The sequence below is a fragment of the Lupinus angustifolius genome, unplaced genomic scaffold (assembly GCF_001865875.1).
Source record: "Lupinus angustifolius cultivar Tanjil unplaced genomic scaffold, LupAngTanjil_v1.0 Scaffold_51_118, whole genome shotgun sequence".
Classification (NCBI taxonomy): domain Eukaryota; kingdom Viridiplantae; phylum Streptophyta; class Magnoliopsida; order Fabales; family Fabaceae; genus Lupinus; species Lupinus angustifolius.
Genome location: NW_017722544.1, coordinates 3995 through 21898, shown reverse-complemented (window position 1 = coordinate 21898; position 17904 = coordinate 3995). Strand labels below are relative to the sequence as shown.

At 34.6% G+C, this 17904-nt stretch overlaps 1 long non-coding RNA gene across 1 annotated transcript; it reads left to right on the top strand.

The window, feature by feature from the left end:
* Window positions 1–615: 615 nt before the first annotated feature.
* Window positions 616–17342, top strand: LOC109339034. Its single transcript, XR_002106614.1, has 3 exons — window positions 616–705; window positions 16427–16433; window positions 17330–17342. It is a non-coding gene; the product is annotated as an uncharacterized LOC109339034 (long non-coding RNA).
* The last annotated feature ends 562 nt before the right edge of the window (window positions 17343–17904 follow it).

The following is a 17904-nucleotide window of genomic DNA, read 5'->3' as shown; positions in this document are numbered from 1 at the left end:
ACATAAAAAGGCAATACAAACACAAATATACCAAATTGTGATATTTTATACAAAAAGTATTGTTTTAAGTTGGTTTTTCTCAATTATGCTTAAGATAAGTGCCATAAAAGTGTAGGATTTTTAGGTATGTTTGGCACTTATCACTCTAACACCCCGGTTGTGCTAAAAATCCAACTATTTCACATTCCCTTTTATCTACTGCCGATCAAGGGCTCAAATGTCGTTTTGGGAATTGAGTGGCTTCGGATGCTAGGCCCAGTTACGTCAGATTTTACCATTCCTTCAATGTCCTTTAAGGTGGGTGACAACACAATTACTCTCCAAGGGGATACTAATTTCCCCTGCACCCCATCTACCTTCCACCAACTAACTAGGTTAATTCACACAAATGCCATTGCTTCCTTATACACTATTACCTTCCTACCTATCATTAATACCACCCCTACAGTCCCACAAACACAACCAGATAACCACCCCGATATTACTTCCCTTCTGTCCACTTTCCCTACACTCTTCCAACAACCCAAAGGATTACCCTCGACAAGACCACACGACCACAATATTAACCTCTTTCCCAATTCTACCCCCATATCACTTAAACCTTACAGATATCCCCATTACCAAAAAGAGACCATGACTACAATGATTAAGGAGATGTTATAGGAGGGCATTATTGTACCTAGTACAAGCCCATTCTCTTCCCCAGTTTTACTGGTTAAAAAAAGGATGGAACATGGCGATTTTGTGTGGACTATCGCGCATTGAATGCTTTAACAGTAAAAGATCGATTTCCAATTCCTACAATTGATGAGTTACTTGATGAATTAGGTGCTGCAACCATATTTTCTAAGATCGATTTGAGATCGGGTTACCACCAGATTCTTGTGAAACCAGGGGATACACACAAAACTGCGTTTAGAACATTTGATGGGCATTATGAATTTCTAGTTATGCCATTTGCGCTAACAAATGCGCCATCTACATTTCAGGCAGCAATGAATGACCTCTTGCAACCACATCTACGTCGGTTCGTACTGGATTCCATTGATGATATACTTATTTATAGTGCTTGTTTAGCTGATCATTTAGTTCATGTGGAAGTTATTTTGAACCTACTGGTTTCTAATCAGTTTTATGCAAAGCTTTCCAAGTTCAGTTTTGGGGTTACCTTAGTTACTTACCTCGGTCACATTATTTCAGAAAACGGGGTGCATCGTGACCTCGAAAAATTCAAGCAATGGTCGATTGGCCACGACCTCGTTCCCTCACGACCCTAAGGGGTTTCCTGGGCCTCACGGGATTTTACCGGAAATTTGTCCAGGAATATGCTTCGCTCGCCGCGCCCCTCACTGATTTACTAAGCTTACAACAACTTACATGGTCTATAAAGGCTAACACAACCTTTACAATGTTAAAAAAAGCAATGACAACCACTTCAGTTTTACAACTTCCGGATTTTTCAGATCCATTTGCTGTTGAGACGGATGCCTCAGCTGTTGCTATCAGAGCCGTCCTCTCCCAAAAAGGGCACCCCCTAGCCTACTTCAGTAAAAAGATGTCGAATCGGATGCAACACTCATTAACATATGTGAGGGAAATTTTTGCGGCAACTGAATCTGTAAAAAAGTGGAGACAAAACTTATTAGGGAAACCATTCACTATGTACACAGATCAACAAAGTTTAAGGCACTTAATGACCCAAAGTTTTCAAACCCCAGAATAGCAAAAATGGGCTACCAAATTAATAGGATTTCAATATACTATCAAGCACAGAACATGTACCTCAAATCGGGTTGCCGATGGATTATCCTGATGCTTCAGTAATGATGCTTCGGTCGTTGCCGCAATGACCTCACTGTGTCCTCAGATTCCGGATCAACTTTGGAAATTGTTTCCTCTCTAGAGGCTCATGCGTTCATCACACAACAAAAGTCAGATACAGTTGGCAGTCATCATTATCATTTATCACATGGCATTATATTCTATAAGGGGCGATTTGATTGTGGCATTTGGATCGTCGGATAAGACTCTCTCTTCCCCTTTAATTTTTCCCACACAGCCATCTATCCCATTAAATGCCTGGGTCAAAGAGCCAAAACTTGTGGCAGTTGCCCACGTTTCTGCACCGTCCACCCACCTTTCAAATTCAAATTCTACTTCCATCTCACCATCCATTAAGGAAGCAATCAATGCCACTTCTGAACTGCAGGATTCTCAAGATCTTTTTCTGCCTACACACTGCCCACCGTCCACATCTTCCCAAGCACCATCTGGACCCTCAAACCTTGTGGACAAGGTTACTTTCGAAGATATGGGCAATGATAGTGGCCCAAAAGGAACAAACAAAAAAAAAAGTGGCTTGCTGATTATGTTTAAATTAATTCCAATTATTATTTTCAGTAGTTATTTTCAATTAAAAATGATGGGTCAAACATGTTAAGCCCAACCTAGTAGGAAAACCTAAATCTCTCTTGTAATGAAGTATGTAGTGTCTACTGCAGTGGCTGCACCAGGGCAATGAAATTGTTATTCAGTATATTTTTTCTTGCTTCTACTTATTCTTGCTAAGTTTTTTTTTCCGGTTAACCATTAAGTTGGTAGTGGTTCCCTAACAGTTTCCTTTTTTAGTCAGATCTATTTTTTCTTATATTTTCTTTTCTTAGTCTTCTATATAAATAAGTGATCAATTGTACTTATTTAGATTGAGAAATTAATACAATTGATTGAGCCTTATTGATTCAAGAAACTCTGCATTTGGTGTTCTTTTGTTTCTTTGGTTTTGCCTTTGCTAGCACCATTGTTCTTCATTCTGCAGCAATCATTTATTCTTCAAAGCATCTGGATTATCAACTTTTATATGGTATCAGAGCATCCTTGTGAGGGTGTCTCTGTTGCGCCATTGTTGTATTTTCTTTTCCCTATATCTTTCCCTTTTTTTGTTCTTGCTTTGTTATCTTCTGTATTTTTGTTATTCATCTTTCTATGGCCAATCAATTACTTAATCCCATACTTGATCCATCAAGCCCCTATTACATTCATCCTAATGAGAACCCAGAGGCTGCTCTTGTTTCATATTTGTTTAATGGGCAGAATTATCACCATGGTCAAGAGCCATGACAATGGCTCTTGAAACCAAGAGTGAAATTGAATTCGTGGACGAAACCTTTCCAAAACCCCTCCCTCATGATCCAATGTATGCCGCCTAGAACAGATGCAACAAACTTGTTGTATCATGGCTTAGCTAGGCTATTTATTCATCCATTGTGAATAGTATCCTATGGATGGACAATGCACAGGAAATATGGAATGATTTGAGAGAAAGATATCATCAAAGTGATATTTTCAGGATATCTGAGCTTATAGGAGAAATTCACTCAACCAAACAAGGCAACTCTTCAATAGATAAATTTTTCACCCAACTTACGGGGTTATGGCAACTACTACAAACCTATACACCTATCCCTCCATGTTCTTGTGAAATCAAGTGTTAATGTCCAACTATACCCACTGTTAGAAATTACAGGGAGAATGAATATGTTATTTGCTTCCTTAGAGGATTGAATGACTCATTTTCGATGATCAGATCTCAAATTATGCTTATGGAACCTCTCCCACCCACCAACAAGGTTTTATCTAGTTTGGTTCAACAAGAGAGGCAAATGAATAGATCCAATGGTTTGTAGTGTCAAATTCAAGACCAACACTTCCTTGAAGATGATTGTCCAGTTGAGCTAAGGAAATGATTATATATGTTGAATGAATCCAGCAAGAGTTATTATAAACCTCACAATATTAATGCATATAATTCCTATGATGATTGTAATTTTAGAACTCTAGGTTAGGCTACTTGTCTCACAAAAATATGCTTACTATGTAAACAATTTTCCCTTTTAGAACATGCAATAAGATTGTTGATCCATCTGAATTTTGTCACCTTGCCAAACAAAAAAAGGTTACCTTACTTAACTAGTACCACTAAGTCTGCCAACCCTTTTGATCTAATTCATGTAGATATATGGGGACCTATTTCAACACCATCCATATTTGGTCATAAGTATTTCCTAACCAAAGTGGATGATAAAACCAGGTTATTTTAGAACAAGGGAAAGATGAATTAACAATTTATACCTTTTAATATGAAGCGGATTAAGTGTTGTTCTATATACTAGTTCACAATTTGATTTCACTTCACTTTTTGCCAATCCAGCTGCTGGAACTTCAACATGAACTAGGAAGCAAAAATGGCATACTCATAGTTATAAAATGACAACGAACAAGTGAGAAAGGTTTCTAATGAAGTAAGGTGAAGAATTTGGTGCACATTGGGTTGGTATCACTTTGGCCAAAGCTTTGGGTCACACACCAATTCTAACTCGGCTGCCTCGGTTAGAATTACACAGTCATAAACCTAGTATGGCTAGGCAGCCTCAGTCAGAATTACATGGTCGCGCACCAAGCTTGGTTAGGCAGCCTCGAGCTGGAACACATGTCATGCACCAAGCTTGGTTAGGCAGCCTCGGTCAGGAACACATGGTCACACACTAAGCAGGCATGTTGCATCAGGCTAGGACAACACGGTCATGATGGGCACTTTGGCCCACCTGACTTCACCAAGATGGAACAATAGCTTAGTGAGATTAATTCACATGGGCCTATCATTATTTCTTTTGGGCTATGTTGTTTTCTATTAATTAATCATTATTTATCTATTGATTAAGGCATATTTAGTTAGGTAATTAGTTAATAACTAAATTGGCACATGGGTTTGCTTATTCCGCAAGCAATATGTTTTGCCTATTGTATATAAGGCTATTAGTTCTAGTCCTTCAATAGTAATGAAAATACATTATGTTTTCTTCATAAAAGTAATATGATATCAAGAGCTTGAAGGTCATAGACACCCCTACTGTAACTCTACCCTACATCAAGAAATGATCAAGAACTCTACACAACAAGTTCTCTTCTTAAAGACAAAAGGCAACAAGAATGGAAAGCCTTGAAGCAAATCAAGTAACCCAATATGCCTCCAATTTCAATGATGTACAAAACCCTTTTTACCTACATCCAAGAGAAAATCCTGGAGCAGTTCTTGTAACACCTCCACTTGATGGAGGCAACTACCATACTAGGAGCCAGGTTATGAAGAGAGCCTTGCTGTCCAAAATAAGTTCAAATTTGTAAAGGATCTATCAAACCTCCAAGTGAAATAGATCCTAAATATGACACATGGGAACATTACAACACGATGATACTCTCATGGATCACTAGATCCATGACAAAACAGATTGGACAAAGCAGCATCTATATAGATAATGCTCAAGAGCTTTGGGAAGACCTGAAGGATAGATTCTCCAAAGGCAACTACTTCTAACTTCAAAATCTCCAATGTCCTACAAGAGCTACACCCCATTAGGCAAGGATATTGGAATATCTCTGAGTATTTTACTGATCTAAAAACTCTTTGGGTTGAGCTTGAGTCACTAAGGCCACTACCATGCTGTCTATGTAAGATGAAATGCAAGTTCTAGATGATGAAGATTATCAATAACCTTAGGAGTATGCCATTTTCTTTCCAAAGGGACTCAATGGTAAGTTTAATACCATCAAGGCGCAAATTCTGCTTATGGAAACCGTACCCCAAATAAACAAAGTTTGTTCATTACTTCTACAGCAGGAAGAACAACAAGTGGAATCAAAACAAACAAACTCAAAGGCACTTTTCAAAAGTAGTGAAAAAATACATCAATTGCATCCAAGTGACTCAAAACAACAACAATGGAGAACAAGATCATCCTCACAAAGAGGTGCATAGTGACAAGGAAGAATCAAAGGAGCAGGCAGAGGCTATAACAATGCAAAAAGCGGAGGATTGAAAATATGTACTCAATGTGGAAGAGAAAACCACACAGTAGACACATGCTATTACAAGCATGGGTTCCCACCTAACTATCAAGGAAACAAGCCTAGACAAGAAAGCAGTTCAGTCAACACTATAATGGCCAATGAATTTGTATATCACAAGAATAGCTTGGATATACAACCAAATGAAGATTCAAAGATAAGGACTATCAATTTTGGGGCTGAGCAGTATCCACAATTGGAATCACTGGTCCAAAGCGTTAGCACTACAACTTCAAGACACGAAGTAAACCAACTAAGCATCATGCCCTTTAACCCCGATAAGGCAGATCCACCTCAAGAAGATGAAGAACTCCAGGTATCACCATACTATGGATACTAGACACATAGGCAACAAATCATGTTTGCCTTGATTTGTCTAGCTTTGATGCATATAACAAAATAAAGCCTATCTCTGTGAGCCTGCCAAATGGCTCAATTACACAAGCCAACTTTGCAGGCTCAATCACTTTTTCTGATAAACTAATGCTGCATGATGTTCTTTTCATACCTGATTTTAAATTCAACCTCATTTCCATCCATAAACTCACTAATTCTGTGAACTATAAACTACTTTTTGATGAATTGAAATGTCAAATTCAGGATATGACTACATTGAGGATGATTGGGCATGCTGAAGTTTGGAACAACTTATATGTTCTTAGGAGATTTTAAAATAAATTGCCTATTAACAACCATAATGTGAACACTGCTTTGTCTGTACCTTTATTTAATTTGTGGCATTTTAGGCTAGGACATCCATCTTTTTCTATTTTGAATATTGTATGCAAGGAATTTGCTTATGTACATTTTGATTCAAATAAAATTTGCGATTTATGTCACCTTGGTAAGCAAACCAAGTTACCTTTCCATAATAGTACGAATAGATGTTTAAGTTCTTTTGACATGATTCACATGGATATATGGGGCCTTATTGCTAACACCTCTATACATGAGCACAAATACTTCTTAACCATAGTTGATGACTTCTCTAGACATACTTGGGTCTATCTGATGAAGTCTAAGGCTGAGGTTAGATCTCTCATGCAACAATTTATCAAAATGATACAAACTCAATATGGAAATATAGTCATAACTTTAAGAACTGATAATGGGCCTGAACTCAATCTACCTAGTTTCTTTGCTAAGTTAGGCATTCTTCATCAAACTTCTTGCATTGAAACACCACAACAAAATTCTATGGTAGAGAGAAAACATAGGCACTTGTTGAAACACCACAACCAATGATTGTGAGCATACTGATTTTGACATGCTGATAGATTTATATAATACCAAAAAGGCATCTAACACTGACCCTATGCAAGATAGAACTACTAAGGAGAGCATTTCCCCACCTAACCAGACCATTTCTTCCATACAACCAGAAGACAACCAAATGACTAGGACTAAACCCAACCTTAGGAGATTTAGCAGGATTAAGCAACCACCTACATATGTACAAGATTTTCACTCAAATCTCCTTAGTGCCTCAAAACCAATAGAGCCAAATGGGATATATCATCCCCTTACCTTAGTACTATCATATAATTCAATCTCACAAAGTCATCTGCATCATACCCTCACCACCACTGTCGATAATGAGCCTAGGAACTACAACCAAGTTGTCAAGCATCAACACTGGATACAAGCAACGCAAGATGAGCTGAATGCTTTTCAGATAAATAATACTTGGAGCATTGTAGACCTACCACCAAATAAGATTGACATTGGCTCCAAGTGGGTATACAAAATTAAGCAAAAATTTGATGGATCTATTGAAAGATATAATGCTAGGTGTATAATCAAACTGAAGGGATTGACTATTTTGACACTTTTGCTCTTGTCATCAAGCTAACTACAACCAGACTCCTTTTGGCCATAACAGCCTTACAAGGATGGGAAATAGATCAACATGATGTGAACATTACTTTCTTGCATGTGGATCTTAGTGAATAAGTTTACATGGATATCCCACTAGTAGTTCTTTGCCCTGTACTTCACAAAGTGTACAAACTCCACAAGCCCCTTTACCAATCTAGGATAAGCAAACTAGGAGACAGTGGTTCACAAAACTATCACAGTTCTTAACCAATCTAGGATATACTCAGTCTCACCATGATCATTCCCTGTTTACCAAGAAAGATAAACATCATTTCACTACACTTCTTATCTATGTAAATGACGTAATACTCTCTAGAAATAACATGACAGAAATCATCTAGGTGAAACAACACCTAGATGAGCAGTTCAAGATAAAAGATATTGGTCATTGAAAATACTTCCTAGGATTATAAGTTGTCAAGTGCAAGCTTGGAATTAGTTTGTACAAAAGAAATTATGCCTTGGACATACTTTTTGATACAAGGTATTTGGCATCCAAGCCAGTCGCTACTCCCATTATAAAAAGTACCAAGTTACACCAAGACAATGCCTCTGCTTATGAAAATCCTTCATTGTATAGAAGATTAGTTGGTAGATTATTATACTTAACTAACACTAGGCCAAATATTAGTTATGCCATTCAATAGTTGAGTCAATTCATAACTCAACCTACTATTACTCATTTTAAGTCTCTCGCTCGTGCACTAAGGTACATCAAAGGTAGCCCAAACCAAGGTATCTTCTATTCATCTGATTTCGTTCTTCATTTAAAAGCTTTTAGTGATTCTGATTGGGCTGCTTGCATCGATTCCAGGAAATCCATCATTGGCTGTTGCGTCTTTCTTGGAAACTCTCTGATTTCATGGAAGTCAAAGAAGCAAACAACAATGGCTCGTTCTTCATTAGAAGCTGAGTATTGAGCTTTGGCAACCACTTTCTGTGAGATATAATGGCTCACTTACCTGCTTGATAATTTCTGAGTTAACTATGAGAAGCATGCACTCTAGTATTGTGATAAGAATTCAGCTAGACATTTATTGCCATGTGGTGCAAGAAAGGTTGCATTCTAAGCTCTTTCATCTTCTACCCATAACTTCCTTGGATCAAACTGCAGATATTCTCACAAAGGCATTGGATCCAACTCCTTTTTATTTTCTATTATCCAAGTTGGGAATTCTTGATATATATTCTCCAGCTTGTGAGGGGGTCATGAAACATGGTGAAGAATTTGGTGCACATTGGGTTGGCATCACTTTGGCCAAAGCTTTGGGTCACACACCAATTCTAAATCGGCAACTTTGGTCAGAATTATACACTCACACACCAAGTTTGGCTAGGCAGCCTCGGTCAGAATTACATGGTCACACACCAAGCTTGGCTAGGTATCCTCGGTCAGCAACACACAGTCACAAACCAATCTTGGCTAGGCAGTCTTGGTCAGGAACATACAATCACACACTAAATAAGCCTGTTGCATCAGGCTGGGACAACACGATCACGATGGGCACTTTGGCCCATCTGACTTCACCAAGATGACAGGATAACTTAGTCAGATTAATTCACATGGGTCTATCACTATTTCTTCTAGACTATGTTGTATTGTATTACTTAAACATTATTTATACAGTGATTAAGACATGTTTAGTTAGGTAATTAGTTAAAAACTAAATTGGCACACGGGTTTGCTTATTCTGCAAGCAATCTGTTTTGCCTATTGTATATAAGGCTAGTAGTTCTGGTCCTTCAAGAGTAATGAAAAATACATTCTTTTTTCTTCATAAAAGTAATAGTTTCATTTTGAATGTTGACTTTATCTAAGCATCTAACTGAATTAATATCTTATTCATAATGTTAATCCACCTGAGCATTTATTGTGTTAATGTATTCAGTAAGTTCCATTTTGTACAAGACAACTCTTTACTTTATATTGCATATTTTTGGGAAGTACCCTTTAGTACTTCCATTTTTACATCCATCTTATTAAGTCTAATGTCATTGATGATGAAACTACATTGGTGTAGTTGTGTGATGATAGTAAAAGTTTCATTTGGTTTAAACGCTAACATGTCATGATATTAGTCTATTGTAAATTGTTTCTTACATTTACTCCTTACTAAGCTTCCAAAACTAATATTCAATATTTTGTCATAGGTACCAGAAGACTTGACACACAACATTGCCACTTAAGTCCGTAGGAAGAAAAGACAATAAATGCAATTGTAAAAGCAAGGTAAGGTTTTTAGTTTTCACTTTTCACTAATGAGAAAAGTACCATTGTGTATTCTTCTAATATTTATAAATTTGATATGAGTATCCACTATCCATAGTTTAAGTTGGAGTTGGGGATGGACCATGAGATATGATGAAAGAAGTTGATGACAACATCCCTTTGCAGCATTCTACAATTTTCAGTTCTGGTGAAATTTACTTATCCTTCTTGACTTGCCATATGCATACACTCTTGTTAGACTGATATAGTCTATGAAGCACCATCACTTCAATAACCTTCACGTATCATATTTGATATTGATACTCTCCGATACTTCATAGATAATACCCATATGTGTTGAAATTATTTTTTGAAAAATAAATAATTTATAAATCTGATATTTTTTAGATACTCTTAAAATATTTTTCCATTACTTCATAGACACCCAAACTACCATGCCGTACTATTATAAGAGAGAGAATCATAATACAATCAATTAAATACAAGAGATAAAATAATATTTAATCTACCAAGTGAACTTATAGTGATACAAAAAAGACAAAACATGTATATTGCATTGAGAATGAATAAGAAATTCATATGCATAATGTTGATCATCGATTAAACGAGATTGATAATGTTCCTATTTGTCAGAGTAAGTAAAGATTTCATATGACAATTCAAATTTTATTTTATATTTAGTAATGTCTAAGAAACATGTTCTTTATTTGGAAATTCATAACAATAATTAATGTTTATTATGTTATATGAATTTTATGTGCATATTTTATACGTTTATCACAAATGTATTGTATCATGCATTTTCAAGAATATTCGTATTGACGTATCAGATAGGAATTGTTTCTGACACACATATCAATATTGGTGCTTCATAGGATATAGGGATATGTGATCCTTTTTATATTGTGGATGGATGTAAATTGTGAATTTTATGGAAATAATGTCGAAGAATGATGATGCAACTAGAAGAGAGGCCGAGTTTGCCCTTCTAGCACCTTTGGAGTGCATGGACAACCTATCAAACAAGGATCATCTCCATAAATATGTATTATATCCAAGACTTGGTTGACTATCAAGTATACCCAAATTTTGCATGAGATAAGTAGAGAAGTAAGGCAACTATTATCATTTATTATATGCACAATGCCCAAATTCTACATTATTATCATTCCACGTTTTGTTTCTTTGTTAGATTATTAGGTAGTGAAGGTATTCTTTCACATCTAATAGTTACCTTATAACACTCTGTATGAGAAAAGTAAAGCATCAGTTGCCATTTAATTTTGCATGGAAGCTATGTTTGTAGAGATAAAGTTCTTTCTTGTTTGTTGTAATTCATTTATATAGATCATTATATATTACCAATTACACTTCTTTTCATTTACTTAAATTGTAGGTAAAAAAATGGTTTGTTTCTAATAGGGAACCAATTTTCAAAAAGAACCATAAATTGGTATGGAAGAACTAATTCGCGGTTCTCTACCAAAATGAAAGAATTGTGTTTGAATGACTTTATCATGTGAAATAGTTTCTATTGTGAAAATTCCTCAAATGTATTACAAATTACCAGATTCAATTCATCTTGTGCAAGATAATGCTGACGTCTTAGTGTGCTGCTTTGCAGTTTACGTGGCTGTTATCACAAATATAGAAATATATTCACCATTCATTTTCATTTATTATTGATTCTGTTATCCAAGTTGGGAATTCTTGATATATATTCTCCAGCTTGTGAGGGAGTAATGAAGCAAGGTGAAAAATTTCGTTTACATTGGGTTGGCATCACTTTGGCCAAAGCTCTGGGTCATACACCAATTCTGAATCGATAGCCTCGGTCAGAATTACACACTCACGCACCAAGTTTGGCTAGGCAGCCTCGATCAGAATTACGCGATCACACACTAAGCTTGGCTAGGCAACCTCGATCAGGAACACACGATCACACACCAAGCTTGGCTAAACATCCTTGGTCAGGAACACACAGTCACACACTAAGCAGGCCTGTTGCATCAGGATGGGACAATAGATCATGATGGACACTTTGGCCCATCTGACTTCACCAAGATGGCACGATAGCTTAGTGAGATTAATTCACATGGGCCTATCACTATTTATTATGGGCTATGTTGTTTTGTATTACTTAATCATTATTTATCTAGTGACTAAGGCATGTGTAGTTAGGTAATTAGTTAAATACTAAATTGGAACATGGGTTTTCTTATTCCGCAAGCAATTTGTTTTGTCTCTTGTATATAAAGCTAATAGTTCTGGTCCTTAAAGAGTAATGAAAAATACATTTTGTTTTCTTCATAAAAGTAATAGTGTCATTGTGAATGTTGTCTATATCTAAGCGTCTAACAAATTAATATCTTATTCACAATGCTAATCCACCCGAGCATTTATTTGTGTTAATGTATTCAGAAAGTTTCATTCTAATGTCATTGATTAAGTCTAATGTCATTAGTACCCTTTAGTACTTCCATTTTATTAATATCTTCACTTTATATTGCATATTTTAGGGAAGTACCCTTTAGTACTTCCATTTTATTAAGTCTAATGTCATTGATTAAGAAACTACATTGGTGTAGTTGTGTGATAATAGTAAAAGTTTAAGTTGATTTACCTCTGTAATGCTAACATATAATGATATTAGTCTATTGGAAATTGTTTCTTACCTTTACTCCTTACTAAGCTTCAAAAACTAATATTCAACATTTTATCATAGGTACCAGAAGCATTGACACACAACATTGCCACTTAAGTCTGTAGGAAGAAAAGACAATAAATGCAATTGTAAAAGCAAGGTAAGTTTTTTAGGTTTCACTTTTCACTAATGAGAAAAGTGCTCTTATGTATTCTTCTATTATTTTTAAATTTGCTGTGAGTATCTACTATCCATAGTTTAGGTTGGAGTTGGGGATGGAACATGAGATATGATGAAAGAAGTCGATGACAACATCCCTTTGTGGCATTCTACAATTTTCAGGTCTGGTGAAATTTACTTATCCTTTTTGACTTGCCATATGCATACACTCTTGTTAGACTGATATAGTCTATGAAGCACCATCACTTCAATAACCTTCACGTATCATATTTGATATTGATACTCTCCGATACTTCATAGATAGTACCCATATGTGTTGAAATTATTTTTTGAAAAATAAATAATTTATAAATCCGATATTTTTCAGATACTCTTAAAATATTTTTCCATTACTTCATAGACACCCGAACTACCATGCCGTAGCATTATAAGAGAGAGAGTCATAATACAATCAATTAAATACAAGAGATAAACATAATATTTAATCTACCAAGTGAACTTATAGCGATACAAAAAAGACAAAACATGTGTATTGCATTGAGAATGAATAAGAAATGCATATGCATAATGTTGATCATTGATTAAACGAGATTGATAACGTTCCTATTTGTCAGACTAAGTATAGATTTCATATGACAATTTGAATTTCATTTTGTATTTAGTAATGTCTAAGAAATATGTTCTTTATTTGGAAGTTCATAACAATAATTAATGTTTATTATGTTTTATGAATTCTTTGTGCATATTCTATACGTTTATCACAAACATATCATATCATGCATTTTCAAGAATATTTGTATCGACGTATCGGATACAAATTGTATCTCATACACATATCAATATTGGTGCTTCATAGGATATAGGGATATGTGATCCTTTTTATATTGTTGTTGGATGTAAATTGTGAATTTTATGGAAATAATGTGGAAGAATGATGAGACAATTATAAGAGAGGCATAGTTTGACCTTCTAGCACCTTTGGAATGCATGGACAACTTATCAAACAAGGATCCTCTCCATAAACGAGTATTATATCCAAGACTTGGTTGACTAGCAAGTATGCCCAAATTTTGCATGAGATAAGTAGAGAAGTGAGGCAATTGTTATCATTTATTATATGCACAATGCCCAAATTCTACATTATTTTCATTCCACGTTTTATTTCTTTGTCAGGTTATTAGGTAGTGAAGGTATTCTTTCATGTCTAATAGTTACAACACCAATTCTATATTTAATACTTCAAATTCAAGTATTTATTATAGTTTATAATTTATGACTGAAATTACTAATATCTCATTAGATATTAATTCCTAAATGTTAATATTATTATTGCACTTGACTAAACTTCAAGACATAATAAGGAATCATTATATCTTATAGTAAAAATTCTTAAAATGAATTGTAGTAAGCTATAAAAATCATTGTTACTCTTTTTAACATAAAAGACATAAATAAGATTGGTTTAATGAAAAACAGAAATATTTTAATTTTAAACGTTTTGTTTGCTAGCTAGCCTCTTAAGCTGTCTTTTTTATTTGTAGATCTGATTGTGTGAGATAGTAATATTCTGGAAACCGCAATATAACGTATTTCTGTCATAATTATTTGCCTTCTTAGCTATTGAAATTTATATTGGCATGTGTCATTTTATGCATGCTTACCTTGTTCTTGATGAATATGTTTAATGTGATACTTATAAATATTCTTAGTATGACCCGTAAGTTATTATATTATTATTAGAATATTTTAGTTACTCATTGGCATTTAGGATCATTTTCCCACGTTACTCGTGCTTATGCAATGCCCATTTAAGTTAAAGGGGGCATGGATATACCCATTTTTTGGAAAGGTAGACTTGTGGGCCGCCCTAAATAAAATTCAGAATATATATACAAATCTATAAATGTAGATACATTAGTCATACAACATAAAAATACATATTTTGCATACAAATATACAAATGTATTTATCATAATAAATATTCATACAAATGAAAAAATACATACAAAATACAAATGTATATATAATACAGAATATATATAGTACATAATGTGCATACAAAATACAAAATGAAGAGTACATATGGATATATATAATATACAAAATAAAAATATAGATATGATAAGAAAATGATAGTACTTTCTCATATTTGATATACAAATTCATATAATAAATGGAATACATTTTCTCACATTTGACAAAATACATGTACATTTACATATTTGATGTTCAACATTTTATCCAATAATGCATATGAGCTTTCCGTTTTTCCCAGACCATGGGTAAATAGAACCTGTTGGGGGGGGGGGATTCTAGGGCAGATGAACATATTTTCATGCACTGTCTGCCCAATAAATGTCAGCGGGCGAACCCCATAGGCTTTACCCACTAAAATACTCTCATTTGCCGGCCGCCCTAAATAAAATTCAGAATATATATACAAATATATAAATGTATATACATTAGTCATACAACATAAAAAATACATATTTTGCATACAAATATACATATGCATTTATCATAATAAATAGTCATACAAATGTATATATAATACATAATATATATAGTATATAATGTGCATACAAAATACAAAAGGAAGAGTACATATGAATATATATAATATACAAAATAAAAATATAGATATGATAAGAAAATGATAGTATTTTCTCATATTTGATATACAAATTCATATAATAAATGGAACACATTTTTTCACATTTGACAAAATACATGTATATTTATATATTTGATGTTCAATATTTTATCCAATAATGCATATGAGCTTTCTGTTTTGCCAAGTCCTTGGGCAAATAGAACATGTTTGGTGGACATTCTAGGACGAATGAATATATTTTTCATGCACTGTCTGCCCAATAAGTGTCAGCGGACGAACCCCATGGACTTTACCCAAATTGCTAAAATACTCTCATTTGATGCATATTCCCATTATGGTTGTGTCTTGGAGGATGCATATATGCTCATGCTCTACGGATATGACTTGAATACAACCCACATGGATTTTAGTTAGTCATGGGTGCTAAAGCTCTTATATATTTTGGACTCTACGGCTCTATGAGGTTTATATGACTTAAGATATACTTTAATGGAAATTTTTTTTTATTTGGTTGATATATAAAGTCTTTACAATTCTTTGATAATTATATATAAATTTATTTTTGGAAGAAAGTTCCAAACATTTTATAACTAGTAATATTTTAATGGTTTATTTTTGTTGAATAAATTGTAATTCTCCCTACTAGACTCGTTAATCGATTAACGAATATGGTTAATTGATTAATCAGACTATTTTTCTAGTTTAGTTAGGTATGCTATTTTTAGAATGTAGTTAGTTGGCTCAAAGATATAATTAGTGCATAATCACTCTATGTAATTGTGTATCATTTTTTCTCTCATATTCATTCAATATATACAGAGGCATATTCATTCATTCTTTCTCAAATTCATTCTTATCATTCTTTTCTCTTTGCACACTATGTGTGTTATAATCAATAGTGGTATCAAGAGCATACAATACGATTCTGAGTGGATCCAAGCGAAGGCAAGGGATTTGTGAATGGGAAGAAAGGAATTAGATTCTGTGTGAATCCAAGAATCAAGAAGAATCAATCTCCAAGGAAGAAGAAAGTGAAGAAGAAGTAGTGCACAAAGAGTGACCTTACACAATGGCAAACAACAATGGATTTGCTATGACCCTACATGTTCTTGATGGCAAGAACTATGATAGGTGGAGAAACCAAATGAAAGTAATATTTGGATTTCAAGAGGTCTTTGAAATAGTGTAGAATGGGTACCAAGAAATTGGAGAGAATGCCACTCAAGCTCAAAAAGCAACCTACAAGGAAGCAAAGAAGAAAGACTTCAATGCCTTGTTTCTTATCCATTAGTGTGTTGATGGAGCCAACTTTGAGAAGATTGTTGGTGTAGAAACAACAAAGCAAGTCTAAGATAATTTGGAGAAGAGCTATGAGGGGACTGCTAAGATCAAGAAGGTGAGGTTGCAGACTTTGAGAATACAATATGAACTTCTTCAAATGGATGAAAGTCAGATAGTCTAAGAATACTTGACTAAGATTTTGACACTCACAAACCAGATGAAATCGTGTGGGGAAGAATTAAAGGATCAATTTGTGGTGGAAAAAAGTACTTAGAACACTCACTTCTAAGTATGATCACATAGTGGTTGCAATAGAAGAATATAAGAACATTCAAGAATACAAAATTGAGGAGTTGCAAGGATCTCTTGAAGCCTATGAACTAAGGCTGAAAGAGAGGAATTTAGATAAGCATGATGGTCAAGCACTCCAGACAAGGTTCAATAAGAGAATTTCTAGTCATTGGAACAAAAGAAACAAAGAAATATGACAAAATAGCATATGGAGGTGCAATGAACAAGGATTAAAGCAATGCTACTAAGTCTACAGGTGAATATGATTAAAGCAAGAGTTCATACAAGAACTCAGAAAATAGAAAGAAAGTAGACAAGAAGAAAGTGCAGTGTTACAACTGCAGGAATTATGGACACTTTGCATCCGAATGCAAGTTTAATAAGTGGCCAAAAGGAAAAGAAGAGGAGGTTAGGTTGGCACAAACTGAAAAATCTAATGACTCAGATGAGGATCACTACCTGGTGATGGTAACTACAAAAAATGATCAAATGGGTGATGAGAATGTTGACTTCTGGTACTTAGACAGTGGCTGCTCCAACCAAATGACAGGAAGAAGAGACTAGTTTGCTACTCTTGATGAAACATGCAAAATTAAAGTAAAATTTGTTGATCATAACTCAGTCCTAGCTGAAGGAATTAGCAAAGTGATGATTTAAAGACATGTTGGCAGAAAATCATACATACCCAATGTTCTTTATGTACCAAGGAAGAAGAACAACCCACTTAGCCTTGGTCAACTATTGGAAAAAATATATATGTGATGGAAATGAAAAATGGTTTGCTAATTGTCTTATTGATGAAAACAACCAGATGATCTTAAAGGCACCACTCTCACCAAACAGAACATTCAAAATACATATACATATGGGTGAGAATAAGTGCCT